This window comes from Myxine glutinosa, chromosome 1 (assembly GCF_964187855.1).
Source record: "Myxine glutinosa chromosome 1, kmMyxGlut1.1, whole genome shotgun sequence".
Classification (NCBI taxonomy): Eukaryota; Metazoa; Chordata; class Myxini; order Myxiniformes; family Myxinidae; genus Myxine; species Myxine glutinosa.
The window spans coordinates 275,791,579-275,804,078 of record NC_136261.1 but is presented as its reverse complement, the minus strand read 5'-3'; the positions used below and the strand labels follow the sequence as shown (position 1 = coordinate 275,804,078).

General features: G+C 44.9%; 1 protein-coding gene across 2 annotated transcripts in view; it reads right to left on the bottom strand.

The window, feature by feature from the left end:
• Positions 1 to 12,500, bottom strand: part of LOC137413673 (uncharacterized) — a 90,311-nt gene that overhangs the window by 5,862 nt on the left and 71,949 nt on the right. The gene's annotated exons all lie outside the window — the stretch shown is intronic.

The following is a 12,500-nucleotide window of genomic DNA, read 5'->3' as shown; positions in this document are numbered from 1 at the left end:
GCCATGATATATCTTTTTAAATAGTGTATTTCCTTATTCCATGTAGGCTAAATATGTGTTTCCCACTAGATTGACTTTGCATTGTATCAAACAAAATAAGCGTAGGCCCTTTCAATTCCCCCAAACATCTCCGCTCTCCAAAGTTCCTTTAAAAAGGGGTGCGAGTGGCGTTCAATCCCGCAAGCCGCCATTGCCCATGTGCTCAGCTCGGAGAAGAAAGGCGTGTCTCCACCTCGTCATAGAGGGGAGGAGTGAGCCAACCCCACTTGGCCAACCAGCACCGCGGTTAGCGACCCGGTAGGCGTGCCCTCGCAGCCGGCGGCTTGATTCCGCCCGGGGTAATAAAAGGGACTGGAAGGGACTGCTTCACCAGATGAGAGATCAGATGACCTGGGAGATGAGCGAAGAGGCGACACCAAGAGGAGCGGTGAGATGCGAAATGCTCTAAGCCAAAGAGGAGAGGTACTCGGAGGGGAAACCAGCTAAGGAGAGACGCGCTGAAAGGAGGGAGACGGCTCCACCAGAAGGAGAGGAGCAGGTGTGCCCGAGCCAGCGCGTGACGTCTAAAGCATCGGCAGCGGATACGCGACGAAGGGTTTTCCCGCCAAAAACCGCGAGGAATTGAGAGCTGCTGCCTCCGACCCTGCCTCCCTCTCCAGCAATCCACCTCAAGCCCTACCTGCCTGCAATATCCCCCGTGTAAGTGTGAACGTCGTCTGTCCTACTCGTTGTCTTGGGGTTAAGTAAAATGAATAGTTTAAGCCAACGATGCACTGTGTGACTGCTTCTTCCATCCATTGCTGTAAATAATTTTGGTCGCTCTTTCTTTTTGCTTGTGTGTGTATAATACATCTGTTCTTCCTCCGTACTCTGTCTTCTTCTCTTTTCATTCTCTTTCGGTCGCTTTAGAGGTTTCCCGATTGAATATCTGTGGTGCGATCTGGTCAACGTCGGGTGAAATCGGGCCAATTGGGGATCCTGTTAGGTCGCGGTAATACACCACCGCTCGGTCAATATAACATCTGTCCGCGACCCGTAACAATATATATATATATATATATATATATATATATATATATATATATATATATATACAGTGGTACCTCGGCTTACGAGTGCCCCAACGTACGAGTTTTTCGGGATACGAGCCGTCGCTCGGGCGGTTTGTTGCTTTGGGATACGAGCCGAGATCCGATGTACGAGCTCAAAAAATTTATTTTTTTGAATTTTCCGGTCGTCCCCTTAGTTCCGGTCACGGTCGGTTCCGGTCCGGTCACGTGGTTATCTTGCCGTGAAAGCATCTCTGCTTGGATATAAAACACGCAATCGTCGAAATACATTAGCGAGGAATCTCCTTGCTCCAGCCGGTGACGTCATCGGCGGGGATCCCCGCCTCCAGAGTGGCTGGTCACGTGACCGCCAAAGCGTGTCGCGCGTGCGGGTATAATGAGCTACACCTGTGGATCACGTGACCACGGAAGCACGCCTCGCTTGAGAGGCATGGCTTTCGGTTTGCGTTTTGCTTTATAAGGCGCGATAAATGGGCTTTTGAGTGTTAGCGGTTCATGGCGTTGACGGTTCATGACGGTTCATGGTCAAAAACCCATTACATCAATTTTACCAGGCACTGTACAGTAAGTACAGTGGACACCAAATGCACGGTGGAAGGCTAGAAGTAGAAGATCGTCCAAGACAAGTGAGAATAAGCCATACTTTGGAGATGACGTCATTCGCTGGTCCGATAACCAAAGATGTGGTATAAAAAACCAGGTGAGCTAACAATGCAGCAATGAAGGAATTCGGCCAAGGCACCGGCACACAACGACCTACCTACATCGAAAGACTCAATGCCAATGGTGACAGAAGCCAAGACGGCCGGCTTAAACACCGCCGAAAGACCACGGTGTACCAACTTACGATGCAGAACATCTTGCACTTAATATGATGACAACAGGTGCCATCCTCTGACGTACCATTACAGGTACAGGTACAGTACACGTGAGCACAGAGCAAAAGTTCACTGAAACCGAGATTAAGAAAAAAGAAAAAACACCTCGTGGTCTGTGCTCGATATCCGAGTTTCAATCTTTTCAAACACATGATGCTCTCGGTCACGGTATCTCCTGCGAGCTGCTTCTCCTTCAACCACACAAACAACAACTTCTCCATATCTTCATGGATAGAGGTCCAGTTTATTTCTTTACATTCTCTTGTATTATGTACAGTATATACGAGGTCGTGCTTGTTTATACATTATTTGTTATTTATAAAGTACATTTTTGTTATTTAAAAGCACCTAACAAAAAAAATTGGTGTTTTTTTTTTGAGGCTGGAACGGATTAATAGCATTTCAATGCATTTGAATGGGAAAATTTGCTTTGACTTACGAGCGATTTGGCTTACGAGCTCCGTCACGGAACGGATTAAACTCGTAAGCCGAGGTACCACTGTATATATATATATATACACAAAGAATTAAGTTAAGCACCCCTACACAACGAATTAAGGTAAGCACCCCCTAATATATATTCTTTGTGTATATGTATACATTGGCATATATTCTAAGGTATGTGAGATCAAATAATGATTGGTATGACATTAGCAATTATCCATTGATGAAATGCAGATGAGTGCACTCATCTGTGACGCCCATCGCTCGTGCAGCACGTGTTATCATCCACGTGGTCGTGATTTTCTGTAAATGCACTATCATCACGGGTTATTGCAAGTCACGCCTGAGCTCGTGTGGGGGTTACATGGTCATTTTCTCGTAATGGTGGCTCGTAGACGGTTGTCGGACGGAGAACGATGGCGGATAATAGGCATGATCGAGTCCGGAATGTCCAGAAAAGCTGTAGCTCGAACGTTTGGTTACCACCATTCGGTGATCAGTCGGTTGGTGCAGAAACACCAGGAAACGGATGCGGTGAAGGACCGCCCAAGGTCTGGAAGACCTCGCGTGACAACAGTCCGCCAAGATAGAGCGCTTTTGAGACTGGTGCGACGATATCCCTTCGCCTCGAGCCATTTCCTGAAGGACAACTGGCTGCCCAACAGAAGGCTATGTCACCGTACCGTGAGGAACCGCCTGAAATCGGCCGGTTTAAGGTCAAGACGAGTGATCAAGCGTCCAAGGCTACTCGAACGACATCGGAGGGAGCGTTTGGCATGGTGCCTAGCGCGACGTGGATGGAACATCCGGTCTTGGAGGCGAGTTCATTGGTCGGATGAAAGCCGGTTCTTGCTGTACGTGACAGATGGGCGTGTTCGGGTGTGGCGCCACAAAAACACCGCGTATGCACCTAAAAACATTCAACCAACGGTACCCTTTGGTGGTGGCTCGATTATGGTCTGGGGATGCTTCTCCCATGACTGTAAGTTGGACCTGATAACTGTGCGAGGTAACCTCAACGGAGAGCGATATGCCGAGGAAATCCTGAATACCACCGTAATCCCGCACTTCGATGACCACACCCTCGCCAGCAGACCCATCTTCATGGATGACAACGCCAGGCCTCACCGTGCGAGACGCGTCCGAGCCTTCCTGGAGCAAGGTGCTGTGACAACCATCCCCTGGCCTGCGTACAGTCCTGACCTGAACCCCCTCGAGCACGTTTGGGACATGTTGGGACGACAAATTGCGAAGATGGTCCCTCCAATAGCCAATCTGGATGAATTGGAACGTGCATTACATCGGGAATGGAACAACCTGCCACAGCAACGGATACGACGGCTTACAGGGTCTATGAGACGTAGGGTTGAGTCAGTGATCCGATCACGTGGGTCCTACACACGTTGACGCAAAGATCGCTAGAGGTCTTCTCAGAACAATGACTGTACGTTAGAAAACATAAACGTCATCCACACTGTCCGTGATGGACCTATAGCTCCATACTTAAATTGAGGTGAAAATATGCCTAAAATTCCCAAAAAATTTCACCTTAAATTATTCAGAATAAAATATTGAAAACGGCATGATTGTTATGTTTCTATGTGACCATAATATCACTTCTCCAGAAAATATAGCAATATCATGGGTATATTACACTGTTTTGACGACAACAAACTTGTAATGTGCGAGGTTGTAAAAAAACGGGGGGGGGGGGGGGGGGTGCTTAACTTAATTCTTTGTGTATATATAAACTTTATGATTTTTTTAAAGGTGGTATTAAAAAAGATTATGGACGAGTTATGACGAAACTCAGTGGAGGAGTTGGATGACAAACCGATTAGATTTTGGTTCAGGTCTGAATCCAGATCCGGCCTGTCAGTGGGATACAAAGCATGCACGACTCACAATAAGTTATGGATATTGTGGGAGTGAGTTTATTTTTTGAATTAGAATAGGGGTTCGGGTTAGGGTATTGAAATCAAGAATGCTGTGTTTTTCACACTCATTAATATCCATAGAATTAGGACCAACAACTTTTTTCAACATAATTAATACACAAAATCAACCACACCGAAGAACCTACCAATATCCCTAACTTATTGTGAGTAGTGTAAACTGTTCAGCCTGGCAAAGGGGTGCGCTCTACTGAGTGCTGTTCTAGTTAACCCGATGCAATGCACATATTTTATGAAAACCAAAAGATAGATAATGTAATGGACTGGGTCCCTCTGATGGGCAACATGAGATCGCTGGAAACTTATCTCCCAAGACACTGAGTGAAGCGAAACTGCACATGCGTGGATATAATCCACCACAATGCAGTTGTTTTATTAATTTAACCATAAGGATGTTTCAGTGTATGTGGTCGGCTTAATGGGGATATACAGTCACGTGAAAAAGTAAGTGCACCCCATGTAAAGTTTTTACTTTTTCCAACATATTTCAACATACAGCTATTTGATCTTCATTTCAACAATATTGACAGATAAAGGTGATATAATATAACAAATATCATGAAACATTTACATTTTATAGTCCATTGTATAATTTAAATAAACATAAATGCAAATTTTGCATGTGGAAAAAGTAACTACACCCCTACATTTATCACTACTTCAAATACCTAAAATTAGAATCAGGTGCACCAGCTCAGGTGCAAATGATTAGAACACCGTTAGAGAGGATCTTGGAGGAACCTGTCTCATTTAAACCTCAGACATTTAGTTTGGTTTGATCTTTATTGTTGAAGTGTGCTGCGTCACCATGCCTAGATCAAAAGAGCTCTCTGAGGCCTTCAGAAAGAAGGTTATAGATGCCTACGAGTCTGGGAAGGGATTTAAAAAGATCTCCAAACAATTTGAAATCAATCATTCGACTGTCCGGAAGATCATCTACAAGTGGAGAAGATTCCAAACAACTGCCAACTTGTTCAGGCCAGGCCGCCCAAGCAAGTTCAGCCCGAGAGCAGACCGCAAGATGCTGAAAGAGGTCTCGAAGAACCCCAGAATGTCATCACGGGACCTACAGGTAGCTCTTGCCACTGTTTATGTCAAAGTGCACGAGTCTACCATTAGAAAGAGGCTGCACAAATTTGATCTACATGGGAGGTGTGGCAGGAGGAAACCTTTGCTGTCCAGAAAGAACATCAGGACAAGACTTAAGTTTGCCAATGAACACTAAGGCAAACACCAGGACTTCTGGTACAATGTGCTCTGGACAGATGAGTCAAAGGTAGAGCTATTTGGCCACAGTACCAGAAGACATGTTTGGCGAAAACCAAAGACAGCATTTGACCACAAGAACCTGATACCAACTGCAAAGCATGGTGGTGGAAATATTATGGTTTGGGGCAGCTTTGCTGCATCAGGGCCTGGGCAGCTCACCATCATGGAATCCACTATGAATTCTTCATTGTACCAGAGGGTGCTTGAGGATAATGTGAGGCCATCTGTCGGAAAGTTGAAGCTCAACCGAAGGTGAACCTTGCAACATGACAATGACCCTAAACATACCAGTAAATCCACCAAGGAATGGCTGAAAAGAAAGAAATGGAGGGTTCTGGAATGGCCAAGTCAAAGCCCGGATCTAAATCCAATCGAGATGTTGTGGGGGGATTTGAAACGAGCTGTGCATGCAAGAAACCCCTCAAACATCACACAGCTGAAATAATTCTGCATGGAGGAGTGGGTAAAAATTTCTCCCAGTCGATGTCAGAGACTGGTAGACAGATATAAGAAATGCCTACTTGAGGTTATTTCTGCCAAAGGGGGCAATACCACCTATTGGAGCCAAGGGTGTACTTACTTTTTCCACATGTGAAATTTGCATTTATGTTTATTTAAATTATACAATGGACTACAAAATGAAAATGTTTCATGATATTTGTTATATTATATCACCTTTATCTATCAATATTGTTGAAATGAAGATCAAATAGCTGTATGTTGAAATATGTTGAAAAAGTCAAAACTTTACATGGGGTGTACTTACTTTTTCACATGACTGTATATGTGTGTGTGTGTGTGTATATATATATATATATATATATATATATATATATATATATATATATATATATATATATATATATAGTTGCGAATCTCAAACGTCGGCCTTTTCCCCTTCCCAAGAGGGGGTTAATCCCCTTGTCTGTTACTGACCGACATGATCCTGAAGTTACCCCGTTCCTTCCGGTCGGTACTTGGTAGGGTTGCTGGTCAATTTGGTCCTGTTACCTAATTACCAACACCAACCGTGAAGCAAGGAGATAACCTCCCACCCGAGCCGCAGCATTAGTGGATACGCCGAGCGAAGCGAGCCATGACTCGGGCCGTTAACAATGTCTAGACCCGATTATAGCGGTTCCTGTCGTGCCACGTTTACCCAATGGAAGAAAGGACGGATGCGATCGGACAAGAGGAAACCAGAAGATAGGAAGAACAAAGATGGGTTTATTAATTATTTACAAGAAGGAGAAGAGGAAACAAAAGAAATATCCAGGATCGGAAGAGGAAGAAGCAGCACACAGGGATTGTAGCTGGATTGTAGATGGTCACCCGCTCGTCCAGGCGACTCCAGTCCAGGCTCCGGTCCAGCGGCGAAACCCGGCAGGCTGCTCCGCGTATGGTTGAACGCGACCGGACCTTATATAACTGGAGGAAGCTGGTGTCCTGCGCATATGTAATAGATGCACACTCATGCCAAACACCCCCTCTCTCTCCCCAATGTCCTCTTTAACAAGCGCCGCCGTATCTCTCCTCCAAGTCCTTTGATCAGCGCCGTGTGCACGCGAGTCCTGTTGTAAGTCCTTTGAAATGCGCTCTCGCCCATAAGTCCTTTAAGAATGCCAACCTTCCACTCAAGTGCTTCGCGAGAGTCCTTTAAGAATGCCAACCTTCCACTCGAGCGCTTCGCGAGAGTCCTCTGAAAGGGCTTTGCGTTCGCGCTTATATAACTCGAGCAACGACAGCTCCGCGCTCCCCAAAGCCACGCCTGTCAGCGATGTCACCTCAGCCCTGGTTGGCTGGTGAGGGCTTACCGGCCACGCCTTTGATGACTGGATGACGTGGCCACACCTTCTTCTTGGCGTTCCGCCCCCTTTTTCGGGCCTTACCGCGTGGCTTATATCAGCGTCTGGACGGAAGCTCAGCGAGGCTGCGAATGCTGCTGGCAGAGGTGCGTGACCATTGGGAGGGGCCATGGGCAGACTGGAGGGCATGTAATGGCGTCGCTTGGAGAGAGAGAGGTTTGCAAAATGGACGAAAGGGGCCTACTCTTATTTGATTGACGCAACGCAAATTCAACTATTGGAAACACGGCCTTATCTAAAACACATACTAATGAGATAACTGAAGTCCTATGGTGGCCTACGTGTTGCTTGTGGCCTAACTAGGGGGTGCAACCTTTAACCTTTTAATAACGGGATATTTACAAGAGTGCGGGTTCTAAAACCGCAACAATATCTATATATATCTATCTATCTATCTATCTATATATGTATATATATATATATATATATATATATATATATATATATATATATATATATATATATATATATATATATATATATATATATATATATATATCTATCTATATATATATATATATATCTATCTATATATATATATATATATATATATATATATATATATATATATATACACATATACATCTCTTTTATATATCTCTCTCAACAATATATATATATATTGTTGTGGATATGAGAATGTTTTTTTATTATTGTTGTGTAGTGAATAGTTGTAAAATGTCACCCTCCTTCCTGCAATTGTTGTTGTATAAAGATCAAAGGGCGTTCCCGTAGTTAATTCCACAAAGCATACACGAAGGACACCATATATCCCTGTTCAGTAGTTATATCCTTATTATGTGTATTAGTGTAAGGCTGTGTCTTCCATTAATTTAAATACTCCATTGCACCAAGTGAAATAAGAGTAGATCCCCTTTCATTCACATTCCCCTTCCAACAATTGCCAACTGTTCCCTCCGCGACTCCATTCGCCACGAGGTCGGCTCGGAGAAGAAGGGGGAGGAGCTGCCGACTCCTGGGCGTGCCCGCCCATCGTCATCAAGGGCGGAGCCAGAGGGCCGTGCCGACCAATCAGGGCCGAGGCGAGCTCACCGATGGGCGTGTCCTGGACACCAGCGGCTTGATCGCCTGAGGCGCTATAAAGAGCGCGCGCGAAAGCCAAGTTGTTGTTGGACTAAGCAAGAGAGGAAGAGTTGGATTAAAGAGTTGGACTAGGCAAGAGAGGAAGTTGTTGGACTAAGAGTTGGACTAAGAAAGAGAGAGGAGAGAAGGGGTGAAGCGAAGCAAAGAGAGAAAGAGTCCTGGAGTTTGTGAGGGAGGGAGAGAGAACCCGTCACGCCAGACCCCCCACCAGCAGCGTTGGCTCCACCAAGCAGCTCCGACCCGTTACCCCGCGCACATGACAGGATCGGTGGCATCGGCGGCCGTCGAGGTCCAGCCCGACGTCCCGTGCGGGATCAAGCTCCAGCCAGCTCCGTGCCTTCCTCCCCCTCCAGCCACCCACCTCCTGTCATTCCTGCCTGCAATTTCCCCATTCGTGTACGTGAGTTTGTTCTGTGTGTCTTGTCCCTGGGTATTAATTAAGCCTGTTTAGATAAGCTAGCGATTTTCACTGTGTCTCTGATTTCTTCTGTATTTTATTTTATTATCCTTCCTTCTCCTTGGTTTCTTTGATTGTGTAAATAGTAGGAATAAATTTAGTAGCATTTCAAACCTTTTTGTCTTCTTCTTCTTCTTCTTCACATCCTTCGCTTTAGTCTTTTCCCCATTGAATATCTGTGGCGCGATTTTGGCCAACGTTCAGGAATCGGGTTAACTGTTCGGGCGCGGCGGCCATCCGCTCGGCAAACAACATCCTCGCCGTGTCCGTAACAATATATATATATATACAGTATATATATATATATATATACACAGTATATATATATATATATATACAGTATATATATATATATATATACAGTATATATATATATATATATATATACAGTATATATATATATATATATACAGTATATATATATATATATATACACAGTATATATATATATATATATACAGTATATATATATATATATATATATATATATATATACAGTATATATATATATATACAGTATATATATATATATATATATATATATATATATATATATATATATATATATATATATATATATATATATATATATATATAGATATATATAGATATATATAGATATATATAGATATATATAGATATATATATATATATATATATATATATATATATATATATATATATATATATATATATACTGGGTGAATCAAAAGTAGCGCCCGCGCCCGATTTCTGTTTTTTCGGCTGTCAGATTCATTCTGGGATGTCATGTTGTTAATAATTGTATTGCAGATTATTAATTTTCTTCGTTTATTTATTTTTGTTTTGCAGGTTATTGCTGAGAGTGTGGCAAGTTACTGAATTTGCACCAAATTGAACTATGAATTACCTTTCAATGAATCAACGCATTGCGGCCGTGAAACATTACTACAAATGTAATGAACAACCAACGATGGCGGCACGCCATTTGGCACAGGAATTCGATATTAATCCACCCCAGGGAAGAAACGTACAATTGATTGTCGAGAAATTTGAAGCAACAGGCTCGGTAGCCACTGCAAAGAAGTCCGGTCGTCCGAAAACAGCAACGAATGTAGCTAAGGCTGAAGAAGCCATCAGGAGACTGGAACAAAGTCCGCAAAAGTCAACTCACCGTTTATCTGCAGAGTTGGAAGTGAGCCAATCAAGTGTTATCCGTATCCTTCACCAGAAAAAATGGAAACCTTACATTCCACGCTTACTGCATGCCCTTCATGATGGAGATGATGACCGCCATCTTCAATTTTGCGAAGAGTTCTTCGCTAAACTAGACGAAGAGGACACAATGCTGGACAACATCTGGTGGTCAGATGAGGCATGTTTTAAACTTAACGGCACAATTAACAGACACAATTGTGTCTACTGGGCTGCGGAGAACCCAAGAGTGACAGTTGAGAAGGAGGTAAATGTACCTGGCGTGACAGTTTGGGCAGCCATATCTCCATTCGGGATAATTGGACCCTTTTTCTTTGAGGGATCTGTCACTGCAGAAATTTACCTGGATATGCTGCAAAACTTATTTTGGCCCAGGGTACAAGATCAGGACTGTTATTTCCAGCAAGATGGAGCTCCACCTCATTATGGACTTCATGTTCATCAGTGGCTTGATGAAAACTTTCCCGGAAAGTGGATCGGCCGCCGCGGTCCGACCGAGTGGCCGGCACGCTCCCCAGACCTTACACGTACAGATTTCTTTCTTTGGGGGCTCATGACAGACCTTGTTTATCGTGAAAAGCCTCGTACCATTCAGAAATTGAAGGCTCAAATCACTGCAAAGTTTGAGGAAATTGATATCGAACTCTGCAAGCGTGTGTGCCACTCTGTGCCTGCTCGGCTGCAATTGTGCATCGATCACGAGGGAGGGCACTTTGAAAATTGCAAGTAAAACAGCTTGGTACAGTTCCGTAATAATTTCCCCCCGAATAAATGGTTAGATAAACATGTCATTCATTTATTTCTACCTTCTTGTACACTGTAATACAAATGGCAAACAAACAATCAACTGACAGAAATATATTGTTGCGGATCTCCAAACGTCGGCCTTCCCCTTATGAAGGGGGGATTAATCCGCTTGTCTTTTATCTGGCCGACGCGATCCCGGGGGCTATAACGTCCTTCCCGGGCAGCGTTAAATAGGGTTGTTGGTCGAATTTGGTCCTATTACCTAAGTACTAACACTGACCGGAAACGAGGAAATAACTCCCCGCCCGAACCACGGCGTAAGTGGACACGCCGAGCGAAGCGAGCCGCGATTCGGGCCGTTAGCAGGAACTAACCCGATTGGAGCGGTTATAATCGTGCCACGCTTACCCAATTGAAGAAAAGACTGATACGGTCGAATTGAGAGGAAACCAGGAAGAACAGGTAAGTTATTAACACTTTGTACAATTAGAAGAGGAAAAGAAAGAAAGAATGTACAATGAAGAGGAAGAAGCAGATACACAGGGCAGCCTTAATAAGTCTTAACTTATTCCCTGGACACGGGCCCGTTCACTCTCAGGGTCACTCACACGGGGTTTGAAGATGGTCGGGTTGACGGTCCAAAGGTACACAGCTCGTCCGGTCCCCGACTCGTACTGTGCAGATGGTGGAATACGGCAGGCAGCTCTCCCCGTGGCATAGGCGCGATGCGGACAAGTATATATCGGGGGATCAGTTGGCGATTAGATTTGGCGTACGTAATACTTGTACCGGCGCCTTTATATGCGCGCCCGGTATTGTTACGATCGATGCGCCACTTCCCCAATGTCCTTCTGCACGCTGCAGTCCTCTGCAATGCGTGCCGCGCGCCCGCCCTCTGTAAAGCTTGTTGCCACAGCGCGTCTCTCCCGTAACTCAACTCCGATCAGGTCAAGCGCCTCCCTTTCCCCGCTCATAACTTGTTCACAATGATCACAGTTGCGTCCTTTCTCACAACTCAGGTACAATGTTCAAGCCCTCTCTCTCCTCATAAATGAGGTGGGGGCCTCGCGCAAGGGGTTATATTGCCACGCCCAGCGAACCCTCTCGAATCTCTAGCCACACCCTGTCAGGCGATCTCGCTCGAGCCCTGGTTGGCTGGTGAGGGCTTACCGGCTCCGCCTTGATGGCTGCTTGACGTGGCTGCCCCTCCACCCTTGCGCTCCGCCCCCTTTTCTGGCCTTACCTCGTGGCCTTTAGGCTGGTTTGAGCGGAAGCCCAATGAGTTCGCGAAGGCTGCTGGCAGCCTAAAGGGCGAGGGCGATGTAAAGACTGGCTAGCGCTTAATGGCGTCGGTGGAAGGGAGGCTGCAAAATGGACAGATGGGCCTACTCTTATTTGTTCTACACAATGCAGATGCAACTATTGGGAATGGGCTTATCTAAACACATACGAAGAAATAACTACCGTCCTAAGGTGACCTACGTGTTGCTTGTGGCCGAGCTATGGGGTGCAACCTT